The 16,960-nt window shown below is 39.2% G+C and overlaps 1 long non-coding RNA gene across 3 annotated transcripts in view; it reads right to left on the reverse strand.

The window, feature by feature from the left end:
• The window catches only part of LOC119260617 (uncharacterized), a 101,200-nt gene that overhangs the window by 29,144 nt on the left and 55,096 nt on the right, over nt 1–16,960 (reverse strand). Inside the window, exon 1 of one of the 3 annotated variants that reach the window (XR_008549356.1) lies at nt 5,596–5,628. The exons of the other annotated variants lie outside the window; for them this stretch is intronic. This is a non-coding gene — a long non-coding RNA (uncharacterized LOC119260617). Of the gene's footprint in view, nt 1–5,595; nt 5,629–16,960 lie in introns of those variants that run through there. 3 annotated transcript variants of the gene reach the window in all.

The raw sequence follows: 16,960 nt of genomic DNA on the forward strand, positions 1-16,960 counted from the left end.
AGAGGCTCCGGGCAGCCTCGCAGCCCAGCGCTCAACTGCTGCGCCACCAGGAGAGGCCCTAGAATTTTTTTTTTTTTAAGATTTATTTATTTATTTATACAAGCACTGGGTACAGTCAGAAGCGCGGGAGGGTGAGAGAATTCACCAGAGCCAGAGCAGGGAGCAGAGCAGGCAGAAGGACCGAAGTACACTGCTGAGGGGAGCAGCGGGCGGCAGGAGAGGTCTGCGCGCCATGTGGGACCCTCCTCCGGTGGCCGGGGAGCAGCCGGGGGATTGAACCGGGGCTGCAGAGGCCGCGGGCAGCTTCGCAACCCAGCGCTCAACCGCTGCGCCACCGGGGAGGCCCCCTAGAATCTTTTTTTTTTAAACCAGTTTTTTAAAGAAAATTATTCATTTTCAGTATTAACCCAATAATTGTATCAATAGGTCTAAACACAAGACTCTGTTACCCCTCCTTAACAAGGAAGAAAAGTAATTTCATCTGTAGTTTTAAAAATTTTCCTATTTTTTAAATCCAACCCAATGAATGGTACAATAAGAATAAATGCTTGTGCCATTGGCACATGCTCACAAGAAATGCTTGTAAAATAGATCTGAGAATTCTGAATATTCACCATTTATTAGTATAAATGCTAATAATACTGCATTCGTGCAATATTGCCATGGATATATTCAGTCAGATAAACTTTGCGTCAAGAAAATTTTTCTTAGAAATGGTTTCTTCTCTTAAATCTTTCCTTATTCCTATCCTATGTTATGCCCTTTTACCGAGTTAAGAGACCAAGTTAACAATGTTTGACTCATAAGCATAGTGAGCCTGCAGTTATTTTTTTCTTCTTAGATTTTTTCAATTGACTATTCAGAGATTAGTTTTCCCTGCGCAGTCATTGAACTTGGTCATCTCAAAATAGCTAAAACAAAGCAGTATGGATCAACTCCAAGTTCAATGGTCACACTGTAGGAACACAATTCACTTGTTAATTAAATGCATACTATCTACACCACTGCTGCCTGCTAGCTTCATATTTCTGCTTATAGAAACTCTCATTTTGCCTAAGGAATGAAAACAAAATAGACATCCTGTGCCCCTTCTGCTCTTGTTAAATAGTCTTCCATGTACGTTTTTCTCCCACTCCTATAATTATTTATGTATTTTTTAAACATTGTCTTTTTTAAAAAGATTTATTTATTTATGCATACAAGAGCTGGGGTACAGGCCGGAGTGTGGGGGGCTGGAGAGGCGGGATGGTGGTGAGAGGATTCACCAGCGACAGAGTGGGGAACAGAAGAGGCAGACTGACTAAAGTACACTGCTGAGGGAAGCAGTGGGCAAGACAGGAGAGGTCTGCCTCGCCATGTGGGTTGCTCCCTGGATGGTCCGGGATTGAACTCATGCTGCAGAGGCTGCAGATGGCTTCATAGGATGGTGCTTAACACTTTGCACCACCAGGGAGGCCCCCCACTCCTATAATTTAAACTTAAGTTTGTAGATTACACTAGCAGAATTTTTATGAATGTCAACACTGCCACTTGTTCTCCCCGCACCTCCCTCAAAAAGTTAGACATTAGGGCCTCCACGGTGGCGCAGCGGTTGAGCGTTGGGTTGCAAAGCTGCCCGTGGCCTCTGCAGCACCGGTTCGATCCCCGGCTGCTCCCCGGCCACCGGAGGAGGGTCCCACATGGTGCGCAGACCTCTCCTCCGCCCGCTGCTCCCCTCAGCGGTGTACTTCGGTCCTTCTGCCTGCTCTGCTCCCCGCTCTGGCTCTGGTGAATTCTCTCACCCTCCCGCGCTTCTGACTGTACCCAGTGCATGTATAAACAAAACAAACAAACAAACAAACAAACAAACAAATAAATAAATAAAACATGCCTCTATAAAAAAAAAAAAAGAATAAAAAGAAAAACTCTAAAAAAAAAAAAAAAGTTAGACATTATATCAACATTTTGATAGTAGCACAATTTTGTGCAACAATCAGCTGCCCAATTATAGGTCTATCCAGAGGTCCCAAGGATCAGTCTAATTTGGATCCAAACATGTGGGCATATTTTGCCCTGGATACAGCTTCAGTTTGTTCACTATTAGATCCCTAAATGTGGGGAGTATATTTAGTTTACTAATGTCCATGCAGGATGTGGTACAGCACCTAAAACATAGAAGTTTCTCAAAAAATATTTTCTTGAAAGAACGATTTGTCAAGCTATGAGACTGTAGTACCTCATATGTCATACTAAAGAATTTGGACTTCATTTTGGAGGAACCAGTAATTTTAATTAAGGGAGGTAGGTGGATGAATTTTCATTGTTAGAAAGTTCCCTCCAGTAGCATATGCTAGACGCACTGGGGTCTAAGCTACATGAAGAGATGGAACTCTGCCTGTTGTCACTGGTATCCCCAGTGTCTGGAAGATGTAATTTATTCCAGGCATAACTGCTGAATAAAAAAATCAATGAAGCTAGTCTGAATCTTCCAGAATAAAGGAAGATTTCAAGGCCTAATAAGGAATATTGACCTCTCCTAGCCCAGTCCTGTGATATGATATCTGAGCTAATAACTGGTCTTTGTTCCATCTGTACCTCTGAGAAATTGACTAGAGCAGAGAGAGTCATCACTGCTCTGGAGAAATCTCTTTGAAACCAACTAAACTGGAATTGATTCACTCTTCAAGACATAAAGCGGGTTGAGCCATCCTTCTTGAGAACATTTTCTCAAGGGACATTTATAAGATGCCTGGTGGTCCTCATCTGTACGCAAAGGAAGGGCACAAACCAGCAGTTAAGTTTTATGGTTGATGAACGTGTTTCAATTTTGAGCTCTAGAAAACGTGTTTCTACAGGTCAACTGGGCAGCTGGTATTGTGCTGACCTTTGAAACACGGACAGCACATTCTGACATTTGAAGCTGTTCAATGCTTCTGGTGTCTACACAATTCAAGAAGTCTTTCATCTCACAAAGCCTCCTCCCTTGCTAACCTTGACAGTTCCCAAATATAAATGAGAAAATTAAACATTTACCTTGATGAGAAAATAGCAGTGTCTCATTGACACTTCCTCACACCCTCACCAATGTGATTTAGTTATAGTTTTTAGTAGCTGTTTTTACATTTTTAATTATTTTGTAGAGTTAAAATATGTAATAATGGATAACTGTGCAATACATTAAATACTTATGGGTATGTTGTGCCTTCTGTTATAATATAAAATCCATCTATTCTGGTTGATGGGTTTTAACCTCACACAGAATACTTTAAACTCCATTTGGACTTGTGCCTACAATCACCTTAGCAAAGTCTCTTAAGTAACTGCGCACAGCCTAATTAGTATGCATTATCAATTAACAAACTTAATAGCCGGCAGATTGATTAGATCCTCTGTTGCAGGGGCAGAGCTGAAGCGAAACAGAATGAAAAATCATTGCACGCATACACTGCAGCTTTGTTATTTTCTCAGATCCCCTCCTCCTCCTTCACATTCCTTTAATTAATGCATGCATATGGTTTTGCATATCTGGTAAACCTGAGCTTTTTCTAATTCTTTCATAAAGCTCATTCTTAAACAGAGGGAGTCCATCCCTCCCTTTTCTTTGGAGGGGGGGCTGTATTTATTATTTTCATCCCCTTTTTGCCCTTTGCATAGCACTGAATTTTAAAGGGCTGCCTCTCTCAGCCTGATTATCCTCTTGGTGGTGGAAATGGGAGAGGAATACAAAGATGAGTGGAAGCGTGTTCTTTTTAACACAGAAGACTGCTGGAGAGTCACATTGGTGGGGCTATGACAATGGTAAAGTGCTTCTGGCAATTATTTCCAAAAAGAATGGTACAAATGGACTGTCCTGTTATATCTTGTCTATTTTTGATGGACTGGAAAGAGCCAAATGAAGGAAAATCCACATTTCGTGAGAGCAGGGAGTTGCCAACTGCACTGTTCATAAAATGCTGGCATTATAAGAATTTTACACCTTCCATAAACATTCGAAACAAAACCCTAAAAAGACTTCTGAAGACATTTCCAACATCATAAATTATAACCCTGTAGTGCTGGTTTGGGTTTTATTTTTCTATTTTAAAAAAAATAATGGTTCATGTCAGTTTTTTATTTATTAGCTGTCCTCAGGTACAGTATCTTTTTGCTTCTGTCAATATATGGGAAGATTTCTAATTAGGATATGGAGGAGGCACAGAGAAGTTTTAATTTCCAGTTTGAAGAACACTTGCATGCTTGTGGTTTATTGACTATTCCCTCCAAATCATATCAGGGGTAATCCCAGAAATCCCAGATTTAGTCAATTTTTTCTTGACTATTCTTCAAGCTGAAGGCCTATCAGTCTCTTTGACCTCACTCCTGCCATTCTCCCCTTGTTCCAGCCACATTGGCCTTCTAGCTCTTCCTGACCACAAAGCTCATTCCTCCCACTTGCTCCCCTCTCCCTAGGATCTAATCTCTATTCTTATGGTTTGTTTTTCTTAACCTATAGGTGTCAACTCAGATTAACAACTTCTAAGAGAAGCTTTCCCCAACTACCTAAAGTAAAGCCCACACCCATTTCCCAGCCACCAATATTCTTTGCACCACTCCAGCATATTGATGTCATAGCTCCTTCACTACCTTAATTATCTTACTTACTTGCTTCTGCATTTGATAGCTTTAATACTTTCATAATTTATTTAACTTAAATATTTAATGTCTTTATTTAATGCAAGTTTCTCATTAGCAAAGATCTCATGTATTTATTCATAGTTATTTAACACTAACACTGAGTATAGTGCTTGGTTCATTTTAATAAATTGTGGTTGAGTGAATGTGAGTGATTGAAAGAATAGGGAATGAATAAGTAATGGGCATTAGTATGTATGTATGTAGGGAGAATAGGGGATCAACACTCACCTCAGAATACTATCAATATTTACAAAAAGAGCTCCTGGGAAAAGAACACTTCCCCAAAGAATATATACAAATGGCCAATAAGCATATGAAAAATGTCCATCCTTAGCATTAGGAAAATGCAAATCAAAACCTTAATTAGATACCACTTTATATGATCGCTTCTCGGCCTTTTGGCTAAGATCAAGTGTAGATACCACTTTATATGAACTAAGATGGCTAAAATAAAGACAGATAATAACAAGTGTTGGTGAGGACACAGAGATATTAGAACTCCCATACACAGCTGGCTGGAATGAAAATGGTACAGGCTCTGTGGAAAACAGTCTGTTTTTCATTCAAAATGTTAAAACATAAAGATCCCATATGACCCAGTAATTCCACTCTGAGATACAGACCCTAGAGAAATCAAAACATATGTCCAAACAAACACTTAAACATGAATGTTCATAGCCACATCATTCACAATAGCCAAAAAAGTAGAAACAACCCAAATATCCATCAATTGTTGAATGGACAAATAAAATGTGATATATCCAGGCAAGAAATTAACTGTATTTTTTTTTTGATAGCTGTGGCTTACAACACTGTATATGACTTTGTAGAATAGGTTCACATCTCTTCAGATGTGCATTACCACCCCACCCCACTACGGAAGCACCCCACTGACTTTTACCATAGACCACTGAACTCCCTTCCCACTTTGTTGCCACTCACCAACCTCCGCGTCTGGTAGTCTGAATTCTGCAGTCAGATTTGGCTGTAAAAAGGAATAAAATACTGATACATGCTATATAACATGAATAAACCTTAAAATCACTGTGCTAGGTGGCAAATGCCATTTACAAAAGACCATATGGGATGATTTAATTTATATGAAATGTCGAGCATAGGCCAATCTATAAAGACAGAGTAGATTAGTGTTTTCCTTGAACTTGGAAGGGAGGAAAAGAGGAGTAACTATTAATGGATGCCATGTTTCTGTTTGGAGTGACAAACAATTTTATGACAAAGGGTCATAAAATTTATCATGCTGATGGTTGAAAAACTCAGTGAATATACTAAAAAGCCATAGAGTAATGTGAGTTGTATGACATGTGAATTATATCTCAACAAAGCTGATCTTAAAAAAAAAAAAAAAGCCCATAAAGGAGATTGGAAAAGAATAACCAGAGATAAGCAGAAAATCAGGAATAGAGGGTATCACAGAGTGTGCCATGATGTGATCATCAGTGACCATCACATAGTAAAACAAGGACTGAAAAGTGCACATTGGAGCTAGAAACAGGAGAAGCTGTGACTTTGCCAATACAGATATGAACTCCAGGAGCCATCTTAGTTTGGATTCCCCAGAAATGACCCGTGAGATAAGGAAGAATTCATGTGCAAGTATTTCTTTGAAGATACAGGAAACATTCTGAAAGGGGAGCAGGAAATGATACCAGTACAGGGTATCAATAAAGGGCACCTCAGGAACTAGCTATCATCCAGTGGGAATCCCCCAGGAACCTCTGAAATATAGTGCAAATGTTCTCCTCAGAGTTGTTCTGGTGGAGCAAGGGAGCTAGTGTGTTTTTACAATACCTCCTGTGTCCCAGGAGTGTGAGTTCCCCAGCACACCCTGTGGGCATGTAGAGAGGCAAATCTTGCCTGTTGGCAGTAACCAGGGAACACTTTGCAGGTCCCAGAGCTACGAGGAAGCACTGGTGTGTGAACTCCTGGAAAGTTGGTTGGTCACCTCTTCAGAAAAGGAACCTGAGTCTTGGTCGAGAAGGGTAACTAAATGCTACAGAGCAGTACATGGTCAGGACACTCCTGTCCCCCAGGAGAATGGAGAGGGAGTGGATGAGTTTGTGAAGAGAGAGAGGTAGCTTCTGCAGAGAGCAGGAGGTCACAAGATCAGAGGACTGAGTGGCGGGGTGAAGAGGGTTTCACTCAGCTGGAGCCTGGCTTTCCCTGAGACAAATTCTCTGACTGACTTCCCTTCACCAGGTCACCACTATAGGTTTCTCCTGCTATTTCAAAGTAGTCAATTCCTATGAATCCTTTTGGAAATGGCATAAAATGAAGAAGCAATTATCATTAATGTATATGGAAAAATGTTTGAGCTTTCCCAGACCCAAAAGTAACCTAGCAAGTCATACAAAATAACACATAAAACCCAAAATAAGAGGAAGATAAGGACTCCGGGGAGACATACAAATAGCCCAAGGCCAGCCGGTAAGGTTGTGCGGAAAAGCGACACGCTCGAAAAGCATACATGGATTGCCTGCGACCTAGGCTTGTGGGGAGACTCGCGGGAGCCCTCAGTGAGGTGAATGTATGTCCCTCACTGAGTAATCAGAAACCAGGCGACCAGACATGGCAGCTGGGTGCAAAAGGCACCATTTCTTCAGACACTGAACTGGGCTACAGCCTGCGTCCTGGATCTGAGGGCTTCAGAACTGAGACCCGGGGCACGAAATTCAGGACGCGGGATCCCCACGACGGTGGGGCACAGGGCAGACACAGCACCCCCATGCCGTTGAGGCTCTCCACGCCACTGCCACTCTCCCTGGACCCACGGCTGGGGGCGGGGGGGTGGGGTTTGTTGGGTGGGGGGGACAGATTCTGGAAGGACACTAGGAAAGATCTCTGGCGCCACCTAGCAACCTGAAAAAATTACCAACATCCTGATAGTTGGAAACCAGGGATCCCCAAAACACCCTCAGGCTCTGAGAGAGCGTGGCCTACACAAATGGGGGTAAGGAGGGAAATAAGACTTGGAACAAGACCCCATCCTGGAACTGAGAGCCAGGCGCAGGATCTGGGGCATGGAACGTGCCATAGCAGCGGGCACTGCACAGGGTGACAGCCAGCGTTTTGGATCTTATAGCCCTGGAACTGAGACCTAGAGTGCAAAAGTCAGGGTGTGGGATCCATACAGCTGCGGGCAGGGCAGACACAGCTGGAATAAGAGCCCCTGTGTTGAGGTGCTCCCCTTCGCCCTCCCTCCGTTTCTCAGAGAACCACTGGGAAAAAGCACAGGTCAGCAAGTTGGTATCTCTGGCGCCACCTCCTAACCAGAACAAAATCACCTACTAGCTGATTCCCTGTTGGAACTGAGTAAATACAGAGAGAGGAAACTATAAGGGACAGTGCCCAGCAACACAGCATCAATACCCTGGTGGAGTTTTGGCCTACCAGGGCTGGTCTCAGTCTGGTAAACAGTTTCCAGCACCCCTAAAGGAGCACTCCAAAGAGATGCCTGCCAACACCAGTGGCACTACATCCCAACGCATAGAACTAAGTAGAAAGCAAACAACAGGGAGAAGAAAAAGTATAAATAACCAAACAAGCCTGCAGGAGAAGTACCACAAAAAGAAGTACAGTCACCAGAGCTCAACTATGATATGGAAGAACTTCTCGGCCTATTAGATAGAGAATTAATGATCATCATGATTAAAAAGCAGAAAGAAAATGAAAAGAAAAAAAATGATTTTAGACAAATAATCACTGAACTGAAGAATGAAATATCTATTGAGACCTTAAGAAAGGAAAGAAAAGAAACACAGGAGATTAAAAGATTACTAGAGTAGATAAAGAACTCTGGGAAAAGCAATGAAAGCAGAATAGATGACATGGAAGAATGGAACAGTACTATCGAAGATACAGAAATAAAAAGAGCCAAAAGCGAAAAGGAGAAAGAAGTGCAAATGAAGCAGTATGAGGAGACTCTTAGAAAATTATCAGACTCCATGAAGAGAGGAAATGTAAGAGTTATAGGCATTCCAGAAGGTGAGGAGAAAGACAAAGCAACTGAGAAATTATTCAAGGAGATAACTGAAGAAAACTTCCCAAGCATGAAAAAGGAGATGAATATAAACATACAAGAAGTGAGAAGAACTCCCAATTACCACAATGAAAAGAAAACTACAGCAAGACACCTAATAGTAAAGCTTGCAAGAGTCCAAGACAAGGAAAAAATAATGAAACTGGCAAGGGGGAAGAAACAGATAACTTATAAGGGAAAACCAATCAGGTAAACTTCAGACTTCTCTGAAGATACAATATGGGCAAGAAGAGAATGGAGTAACATATTCAGCAAACTTCAAGACAGCAAATGCCAACCAAGAATACTTTACCCTGCAAAGCCCTCCTTCCTCTATAAAGAAAAAATATGGACCCTCTCAGACAAACAGAAACTCCAGAAATTCATTACAACTAAATCCCCACTCCAAAAAATTCTACAAGAAGTCCTAAAGCCAAAATTAACAGAGGAATGAACAAGAAGAACAGAATAAAGCAAGGAATAAAATCACAAAAAAGACAAACAAAATGGCAAACACAGATGCCAACATATCAATATTAACTCTAAATGTAAATGGATTAAACTAATCAATAAAAAGACACAGAATGGCAGGCTAGATTAAAAAACAAAATCCAACCCTCAGCTGTCTCCAGGAAACATATTTAATCACAAAAGATAAACATAGATTGAAAGTAAAAGGTTGGAAAACAATCCTACAAGCAAATGGACCAAAAAAAGAAGGCAGGAACAGACATACTTATATTAGATGAAACAGACTTCAAATTAAAAAAGGTAAAAAGAGACATAGATGGACACTACATTATGATCAAGGGGACAATACATCAGGAAGATATAACACTCATCAACATACACTCACCAAATGAAGGGACACCAAAATATATTAGGCAATTATCAGCTCTGAAAACAGACATTAAAGAAAATACATATATAATGGGAGTCTTCAACACCCCACTCTCACCAATGGACAGATCAATGAGATAAAAAATAAAGACACTAGAGCCCTAAATAAAGACATAGAACTCATGGACTTAACAGACATCTATAGGACACTGCACACAAAAAAATCCGAGTACACATTTTTCTCAAGTGCACATGGATCATTCTCCAGAATTGATCACATACTGGGCCACAAGACAAACATCAACAGATACACAAAGATCAAAATCATTCCAACTATCTTCTCAGATCATAAAGGTATCAAGCTAGAAATAAATCATGAAAAGAAAACAAGGAACCCTCCCACTTCATGGAGATTGAAATCCACACTACTGGAAGACCACTGGACTAATGAGGGGATCAAAGAAGAAATTAAAAAATACTTTGAGTTGAATGACAAGGAGGACACCACTTTCCAGAATGTATGGGATGCAGCAAAAGCAGTAATAAGAGGAAAATATATGGCAATACAGGCTCACATCAACAAAAAAGAAAGAACTCAAAGAAACAACCTAATCTCACATCTCAAGGAGCTAGAAAAAGAACAACAAAAAAACCCTAAAGCAGTAAAAGAAAGGAAATAATAAAAATCAAAGCAGATATAAACAAATTGGAAATTAAAAAAACAATCCAAAAGATCAATGAAACTAAAGTTGTTTCTTTGAAAAAATAAACAAAATAGACAAACCTCTAGCCAGGCTCACAAATTAAAAATGGGAGAAAACACATATAAATAGGATTACAAATGAAAGAGGAGATATCACAACAGACCCAGTAGAAATCAAAAGAATAATCATAGATTACTATGAACACTTACATGCAAACAAATTCAACAACCTAGAAGAGACAGACAAATTCCTAGAATGATATAATCATCCAAAGCTGGATAAAGAAGAAATAGAACAACTAAACAAAACCAATTACAAGCAGTGTAATTGAGGCAGTAATCAAAGCACTCCCCCAAAACAAAAGCCCAGGCCTAGGCAGCTTCACTAATGAATTCTACCAAACGTTCAGCAGTGAATTAGTGCCTATCTTACACAAACTCTTTCAAAAAATTGAAAAAGAAGGAATACTACCAAATGCATTCTACAAAGCCAACATTACTCTAATACTAAAACCAAACAGAGACAGCACAAAAAAAGAAAATTATAGGTCAATCTCCCTAATGAACACTAATGCAGAAATCCTCAACAAAATCCTTGCCAACAGAATCTAACAATTCATCAAAGGGATAGTACACCACGATCAAGTGGGATTCATCCCAGGGGCACAAGGATGGTTCAACATACAAAAATCTATAAGTATAATCCAACACATCTACAAAAAGAAAAATAAAAACCATATGATCATATCAATAGATGCTGAGAAAGCATTCGACAAAGTCCAGTATCCATTTATGATGAAGGCCCTTGAAATTCTTGGGATAGAAGGAACATAACTTAACATGATAAAAGCCATATACAACAAACCCACTGCCAACATTATTCTCAAAGGCGAAAAGCTGAAGATCTTTCCTTTAAGATCAGGGACAAGACAAGGATGTCTTCTCTCACCACTGCTCTTCAATATAATACTGGAAGTCCTAGCCAGGGCAGTTAAGACAAGAGAAAGACATACAAGGACTCAAATAGGGAAAGAAGAAGTAAAACTATCACTATTTGCAGATGATATGATAATATACATAAAGAACCCTAAATACTCCACAAAAAAAAAACACTCAGAATAATCAATCAGTTCAGTAAAGTAGCAGGATACAAAATCAATACACAAAAATCAGTAGCCTTCCTATACGCAATCAGTCGGAAAAAGAAGAAATCAAGAAAACCATCCCTTTTATAATTGAAACCAAAAAAAATAAAATACTTGGGAATAAACCTAACAAAAGAAGTGAAAGACCTATACAAAGAAAATTATAAAACACTGTTGAAAGAAACTGAAGAAGACACAAAGAAATGGAAAGACATCCCTTGCTCATGGATTGGAAGAATTAACATTATTAAAATGGTCATCCTCCCAAAAGCAATATACAGATTCAATGCTATTCCAATAAAAATCCCAATGACATTCTTCAAAGAAATAGAACAAATACTGATGAAATTCATATGGAACCACAGAAAACCACGAATAGCCAAAGCCCTATTGATGAAAACAAAGGAGAAAGGAGGTATCACACGTCCAAACTTCAAGCTATACTACAAAGCCATAAAAATTAAAACAGTTTAGTATTGGAACAAAAACAGGCACACAGACCAATGGAACCAAATATAGATCCCAGAAATAAAGCCACACTTATATGAACAACTAATCTTTGACAAAGGAGCAAAGAATATGCAATGGAACACAGTTTGTTCAATAAATGGTGCTGGGAAAACTGGACCTCACATGCAAAAAAATGAAACTAGAGCACTACCTCTCACCGTGTACAAAAATCAACTCAAAATGGATAAAAGAACTGGACATAAGACCTGAAACCATAAAATATATAAAAGAAAATACAGGTAAAACACTAGAAAACTACATCTCAAAAACATCTTTAAAGACTCATCACCCAAAGCAGTGATAGTGAAAGCAAAGATAAACACCTGGGATTACATTAAACTGAAAAGCTTCTGTGCAGCCAAAGAGACAGTAACTAAAACAAAGAGACACCCCACTGACTGAGAAAAAATTTTTGCACTCCATTCAACTGATAAGGGACTGATCACAAGATATACAAAGAACTCACAGGGCTCAACAAATACAAAATAAACAATCCAGTCAAGAAATGGACAGAGGAACTCAAAAGACATTTCTCCAAAGAGGAAATGCAAATGGCCAACAGGCATATGAAAAAAAGTTCAACATCCCTTATCATCAGGGAAATGCAAATCAAAACCACACTGAGATACCACCTTACACCAGTAAGAATGGCACATATCAAACAAAAAAAAAGCAACAACAAATGTTGGCAAGAATGTGGTGAAAAAGGAACTCTCCTACATTGCTGGTGGGAGTGCAAACTAGTCCAACCACTGTGGAAAGCTGTCTGAATGGTCCTCAGTCTACTAAAAATGGAGCCACCATATGATCTGGCAATTCCACTACTAGGGATCTACCCAAAGGACACAAAAACAGTGATTCAAAAGAACACCTGTACACCTATGTTTATTGCAACACTATTTACAATAGGTAAAACCTGGAAACAATCCAAATGCCCAAAAATAGATGACTGGATCAAGATGTGGCATATATACACAATGGAATATTATTCAGCAATCAAAAAAGATAAACTCATGCCATTTGCAGCAACGTGGATGGAGCTAAAAGGAATTATGCTCAGTGAAATAAGCCAGAAGGAAAAAGAAAAATATTGGATGGTTTCACTTATAACAGGAATATAGAGGAACCAAATAAGACATCAGTGTAAAAAAAATAATAACAGTACAAACTATAACAAAGCAAAAACAGATAATTATAAACCAGAGACATTCTGCAGGGGAGGAGGAGGGAGAGGGGTGAGAAGAAGGGAGGGAGGAACGCAGGGGACTGTGGTGATGGTGCCTGGGTGCTCTGGGGAAGGAAATTCTAGGGGGACTCAATCTGAGGGTGTGGGGGGAAGCAAATATTGTCTAAAAAATGTAAAAATGATAAATGTTAAAATAAAAAAGCACTAAAATATAGTTAAAAGCAGGAATGAAATAATACACTTATAGCCTATCTAAAATAGTTCTGGAGAAGGTGCCTGAAGGAGTCACTCTAGATGCTCAGGGTTCATGATACCTCTAGAACAGTCACTGAAAAACCAGAATTGAATGGTATTTGTGTTTTTCACCTTTTGTCATTAAAGCAAACACCCCCTTCAGATTTTTTTCAGTTAGAAAAACAGGTACTAATGTTGGTCTTTCATAAAAGTAAAGTGGCACAATGCTTAACTTTCAAAAAGCAGGGGTACCAGTGTATATTTCCTTTTGAGCCTTTTGTTTGCCTTTCATGTGTTGATCCCACCAGGAATCTGTGAGCCTCAGAGGGTATGGGTCACAGCTGTGTAACCTTAATGCCTAACTGCTCCTTAGTAAGCAGCACCATCTAGGCTATTGTTTCTAAGGCAATAGACTATCGTTTCTAAGACAACATGGAGGATAATAAAGCTGTGTTAAATACTTGGTGTTTTTACCCATTTTATGCCCAAATTGATAGGCTCTGTTCTCTCTGCAATGGGGCTGGTGGGGCTGAGGAGACTGAAATGATGTCAAGGGGTGGAGAATGGGTCCTAGAAATGGAGGAGGAGAGGAGGAAGTCCTGACTGACAAGTACACTGCTGTTTCCTGGTCACTGGCCAATCACAGCACAGCAATTATGTAACTTCCTCACAGGCAGGAACTGTGTCACATTCATTTTGAATCCCCAGTACTCAAATTTCCCCAGCTCTTAGGTTCCCAGTAAATGCTTTCCAGTTGAACTAATGGGGGACAATCTGAGTTTGTCAGTTGCCTCCCATTTTCCCTCCTCAGTCAGCCACCATCTGGGCTCCATCCTGAGCTGCTTTTCTGTTTAGAACCCTTTGCCAACTCCGTTCAACCTAGAGTGAAGCCCTGCCCCACTCCATCACTCTTCTTCTCATCCTCACCCTCAGCCAGAGGAGGAACTCACATTTACCTTCTCCAACTGTCATACTCTGTTCTTTCCCTGAGAGCAGGAACATTTCAGATAATGGCCCTGATGGTTCCCACAATTTTGGATTTCCCAGACAGATATTTCAAAAGACAGATCTGTGAAACAGACAAAGGCTTGCCAACATAATAAAAGCATCTATTTTGCCATCTATCATCACCACAACTTCATATAAAAAAATATTTAATAGCAGCAAAGCAGCAAAAAGCCTTTCCAAAACAAGAGCCATTTTTTTCAGAATGAAGTTTGAAGGATGCTTCCCAAGAAAGCACAGTTGGTAAATATATAATTTCATTTTTTTTTCCATTGTGCTATAGATTAGTCAAAATTTTGCCAAAGATCAGTGTTGAGAACCACCATTCTATGTGACTCTAAGAGTAGAATTTGAGGCCAGGTTAAGTCCTGGCTGGAAGGGAGATACTTGGGGCCATATAGGGGCATAAGTAAACATGTGCCCACATTAACCATGCATTAGTAGGAGTGGTCCTGGTTAACAATCTCCAGAGCTGATCAAGCAGTCAAGTCCCTTCTTTTCTGACCTCTACTTTCTATCCTCAACTGCTTCCCACCTCAATCTTTTTGACCCTCAACTGCTTCCCACCTCAATTTTTATTCTATGTCCCCCAACCCAGTTTGTTTTTCATTTCTCTTGGGCAACTTTTAATTTCTTGTAACATTTTATAATCTTACCACCGTCTAGGGAAATTAAAGTAATTTTCATATATTCTGATGATATTCAAAAACTATTTTTACTAGGAGAACAATTCAAATTTGCTAATGGAATAACTTGTTATTGAGGCCTTTGTTTCTGCAGGTGTTTAAAACCTTGTCTGCTAGAAACAATGGCTAACTCGATAGCATTGAGAATCCAGTAGCCTGATTAAATACAATTTCCTATTAAAAGGAACCAGCACTCCTTGGAGAAGTGATTAATTCTAGGACTATACAAAGTGAGCTTGGACTATCATGTCATACCAGAAGGCAAGAAAATTATATCAATGACTACCAGGTTCATATCAAAAGGCATAGGAGTCAACTTGAATGGGTTCCTATGCCCAAAGAGGAAAGAATCAACATTAAAAAAAAATAAGCATAATATACTGAAAATGTAAAAAATTAAATCAATAAGTACATAAAGATAATAATTGCTAATTTTGAATGATGCTGGGGAAACAACTCATAGTCTGAACTTCATCATAGTTTTTAAGATCAGGATGAAACAAACCACTACTAACAGTCAATATTTTAAAATATACTATATTGTTATTCCTCTTTTAACCTAAGTAAAATAGTATTTGTCACACTGGAAGCCACTGGTATTTAACAGTCTGAACAAAAGTAGAATTTCACTACATCTTGGTGAGTGTACAATGATCATATGGTAACTGTAGCAGGGTCAGCTCAGAAATCCATGACATTTTGAGGCAGAGAAAAGCCAGCAAGCTCTTAACCATGTGGACTTTCTCTGGTGTTAGCAACTTCCTCTCTAGATTCTTTAAAATTATAAATATCCACTCTAACCCTTTTTAATTTTAACACTGCTGATAAGATATAATTGTTCAAAGAAGAAAAGAAAAAAATCATCACTCTTCATTATTAAATGTAAATGAACCAAATTGAAAAAATTACATGTTTCTTCCTCTGAAAAATCTTTGTCTCTTGTTTTTATCATCCTAGTCCTTTATTTTATATCATTTATGCTCAATTCAGAAAATGCCTATCTAAATTCTCTTTCTTAGCTTAAGTTAGTAACCCCTTGTTCTTGTATTTGACACTAACTCAAATAGCCTTGAAACAATTATTCTCTCTATTCCCTTCAGAATTGTCTATTCTATAATGAGTTCCCACTTAATCTCTTCTTTGCCAAAGAATATCACTCAGAATAGGTAAGATCCTTAAATCCCTGTGTGGTCTCATTGCCCTCTGTTGTATCTTCTCCATTTCTATATCCTTTTATAATAAGGTGACTGGAACTGTGCATATAGTATCCAAATGTGGCCTTGCCAGTCCTCACAAAGAACCTAGATAATTCCCTGGATTTACATTCAATCCCTCTTCTTAAGCATCCTCCAACAGGGGCCCTTATACTGTCTTTATGGTTATGAAACTGAAAATTTGAAATGCTGAGTTTCCTTCTCTCCTTCTATCCATCAAAATGTCTAGTTTCCAAACACACTAGGGAATTCCTGTCTATTTTGGCACCTAAATACACATGTTTGCAATGCATCTGAGGCAAAAAGAAAGTACACCCGGCCTTCAGTCAGGTTCATTTCAGTGAGCAGGTGCTAGAGACCCTTTTTTAGGGAGCCAATGTCTAAAGTGGTTCCCTTCTTTAGGAGATTAACTGTGGATTTGTTTTTCATGGACACCACCATTTATTCATCCCTGGTACCATCTTTAGAGGAGAGGTGATTCTAAAGCTGAAGATCAGGCTGAAGTGGAGATGAAATAGCTGAGGCAACTTAAAGATGTATGTTCTTCAGTAGAAAACTTGGTAAATTCAGATCTTTGAAGAAATCCTTAGGAACCAAAGAACACAGATTCTTCAAAACATTTTGTACCTAATGTCAAACATACACATCTGCATATACACACTATGTGCACACTTCACACACATTCACCTTCTCTATCAGAGCTATTCAATCTGAAACATGATCTCAGAGCTATTGAGGTTTCAATCTT

Source organism: Talpa occidentalis, unplaced genomic scaffold, assembly GCF_014898055.3.
Source record: "Talpa occidentalis isolate TD23 unplaced genomic scaffold, MPIMG_talOcc4v2.1 talOcc4.6, whole genome shotgun sequence".
Classification (NCBI taxonomy): Eukaryota; Metazoa; Chordata; class Mammalia; order Eulipotyphla; family Talpidae; genus Talpa; species Talpa occidentalis.